Source organism: Pinus tabuliformis, chromosome Q, assembly GCF_031772625.1.
Source record: "Pinus tabuliformis cultivar Carrire ecotype Pingquan chromosome Q, CPIR1, whole genome shotgun sequence".
Taxonomy (NCBI): Eukaryota; Viridiplantae; Streptophyta; class Pinopsida; order Pinales; family Pinaceae; genus Pinus; species Pinus tabuliformis.
In genome coordinates, this window is record NC_142296.1 from 807,128,234 (window position 1) to 807,131,319 (window position 3,086).

Below are 3,086 nucleotides of genomic sequence, written 5' to 3' on the forward strand. Positions count from 1 at the left end.
CCAACCGTTCCTTCGACATGCCCTCGTGGAAGGGTTGGGTGTCGAGGTAATGAGAAACCAATCCCTCGGTCTAAGCTCCATTGAGATCGCAATTTTCTCCACCGACAGGCATGAGGGTGGCAATCTTATCTCGTGCCTTTGCCATCGAGGGAATTCCTCATCCTCTCGTGACTCACTCCCCTTCTGAGGGAAAAAGAAGTAGCGGGTTGTGTCTTTGTTCCTCCATTTGGATTGTGGGTTTTTTGTGGGACTTGCGTCATTTCTTTGTTTCGTGGTGTGCGCTTTGCGAACGTCCCTCTCTCTAGTGGCCTTGCACCATCGATGTATTTGTGTCCCGCGGCTTTCTCCAGCATTGAGCGTCGGCCCATGAAAACTCCTCTTTCGAGTTTGATTATTTGACCCCTGTTGACTCTCTCGCTGGAAAGGTTGTCGGGTGTTTTGTACACGGAGGGGTGCAAGAGCGGGGTGGGTTTGTGTTATTGGCAGCAGTCTCTTTGTCGTTTGAAGCCTTATGCCACTGGGTTGGGGGGCTGTGTGCCTCTCAGTGACGTGCTCCAGACACTGGTCTCATCGTGGCCCTTGTCTTTTTTATTGGTCAGTTTTAGGTTGTGATTTATTTGCTTGGTTGTTTGCTATGTTGTAAAGCTGGAAAGGGTGTTGTGCTGAATGCATGTGGGAGGGTGTGAAGAGGTGGGACGCTTTTTTGATTGGGTGCCTTGTTTGATTTCTTTTTGGTTAGCGGACATCTACTCGGCGTGCTGTTGAGCTTCTCTCTTTTCTTGGGATCTTTGTTTCTTTGGTGTTGTTTTCTTCCCTTCTTCCTTTTGCCCCTAGCTTTACGGAGGAGAGGTGGGATTGTTGTGGATTGGTGTTCGGGAAGGACGAAAAGCAGTGCGAGTTCCCAGGGTGGCCACCCTAGTCCTTCTCGATCGCCGTCCCCTGCAGTTCCCCCCTTTTTCCGAAGGCGCGGGGTTTGGGAAGCTTGTTCTCTGTTTGAGCCTCCCCTTGTGAGCCAGTAGCCACATTTGATATCTCTTGCTTTCCTGTTGTTTTCTTCCCTTCTTGCTTTTGGCCCCTTGGTTTTAAGGAGAAAAGGTGGGATTGTTGTGGATTGGTGTTCAGGAAGGACGAAAAGCAGTGCGAGTTCTGAGGGTGGCCACCCTAGTCCTTCTCGATCTCCGTCCCCTACAGTTCCCCCCCTTCTTTCGAAGGCAAGGGGGTCGGGAAGCTTGTTCTCTGTTTGAGCCTCCCCCTGTGAGCCAGTGGACGCGTTTGCTATCTCTCTTTCTTTCATGTTTTTTTCCTCCCTTCTTCCTTTTGGCCCCTAGCTCTACAGCGAAAAGGTGGAATTGTTTTGGATTGGTGTTCGGGAAGGACGAAAAGCAGTGCGAGTTCCCAGGGTGGCCACCCTAGTCCTTCTCGATCATCGTCCCCTGTAGTTCCCCCCTTTTTGCGAAGGCACGGGGTTGGGGAAGCTTGTTCTCTGTTTGAAGCCTCCCCTTGTGAGCCAGTAGCCACGGTTGATATATCCCTTTCTCTCTTGTTGTTTTCTTCCCTTCTTCCTCATGGCCCCTAGTGTTACGGAGAAAAGGTGGGATTGTCGTGGATTGGTGTTCCGGAAGGACGAAACGCAGTGCGAGCTCCCAGGGTGGCCACCCTAGTCCTTCTTGATCGTCATCCCCTTCAGTTCCTGAAGGCACGGGGCTTTGGGAGGCTTGTGCCTTGTTTGTGCTTTGTTTTCTACCCTTTTCTTCCTTTCGGTCCCTAACTCTACGGAGAAAAGGGGGAATCATTGTGGGCTGGTGTCGGGGAAGGGCTAAAAGCAGTGCAAGCTCCCGGGGTGGCCACCCTAGTCCTTCTCGATCGCTGTTCTACGCATTTCCCCCCTTTTTGCGAGGGCGTGGGGCTAGGGGAGATTGTCCTCTGTTCGAGCCTCCCCCTGTGAGGGGGTTAGACACCTTTGTTTCTCTTTCTCTCATGCGTTTTTCCTCCTTTTGCCCCTTGGCCTTACATTTGTTGTGGGTGGTGCCCCTATTCAGTTTTGTGGCTGATTTTTCGGTAATACACGTGGAAACGACTCTCGGCAACGGATATCTCAGCTCTTGTTACGATGAAGAATGTAGCGAAATGTGATACTTAGTGTGAATTGTAGAATCCCGTGAATCATCGAGTTTTTGAACGCAATTTGCGCCTGAGGCCTCGGTCGAGGGCACGTCTGTCTGGGCGTCGCATCCCATTCAAACGCGCTCCCTGCAATATGCTAGGGAGCAGCGAAGCTGGTCATCCGTGCCCCGTGCGGTGTGGTTGGCTGAAATACCTCAAGCGATGTTTTGTGGCGTGCGTCGGCGAGCGATGATCTTGTCCCCTTGGATGGGCAGTAGGCGTTAGCCGATGCGGGCTTTGTGTGGCATCGCTCGAACTTGCTTTGCTCTCTCTTGTCATCCCATGGGGTAGGGCGGATTTAGCTCCAACTTTGCAACCCCAGCTCAGGCGAGAACACCCGCTGAGTTTAAGCATATAATTAAGCGGAGGAAAAGAAACTTACAAGGATTCCCCTAGTAGCGGTGAGCGAGGGAAGAGCCCAGCATGAAAATCGGGCGGCGGCGCTGCCTGAATTGTAGTCTGTAGAAGCGTCCTCAGCTGCGGACCTGGGCCAAGTCCCTTGGAAGGGGGCGGCTGAGAGGGTGACAGCCCCGTCGCCTGGGACCCTACCGCATCACGAGGCGTTGTCAGCGAGTCAGGTTGTTTGGGAATGCAGCCCTAATTGGGTGGTAAATTCCATCCAAGGCTAAATACGGGCGAGAGACCGATAGCGAACAAGTACCGTGAGGGAAAGATGAAAAGGACTTTGAAAAGAGAGTTAAAGAGTGCTTGAAATTGCTGGGAGGGAAGCGAATGGAGGCTATCGATGCGTCTCAGTCGGATGCGAAACGGGTCAGGCTGGTCCACCGCTCGACTTGAGGTGCAAACCAACACGGGTTGCTGCATCGTCACAAGCACGGGTGGATTACTGCCTGTCGGTTTACCGCTGCAGTGGCTGAGGAACGAAGCGTGTGCCCTTGTGGCGGGTTGTGTGCACCTACGCG

At 52.8% G+C, this 3,086-nt stretch overlaps 2 non-coding genes across 2 annotated transcripts in view; both read left to right on the forward strand.

Moving 5' to 3' along the window:
- Nucleotides 1-2,075: 2,075 nt before the first annotated feature.
- LOC149222055 (5.8S ribosomal RNA) lies at nt 2,076-2,229 on the forward strand. The gene has a single exon (XR_016249749.1). It is a non-coding gene; the product is annotated as a 5.8S ribosomal RNA (ribosomal RNA).
- Nucleotides 2,230-2,476: 247 nt separating this feature from the next.
- LOC149222056 (25S ribosomal RNA) overlaps nt 2,477-3,086 on the forward strand; it is a 3,407-nt gene continuing 2,797 nt past the window's right edge. The window contains exon 1 of the ribosomal RNA XR_016249932.1: nt 2,477-3,086. This exon is cut by the window's right edge and continues 2,797 nt beyond it. This is a non-coding gene — a ribosomal RNA (25S ribosomal RNA).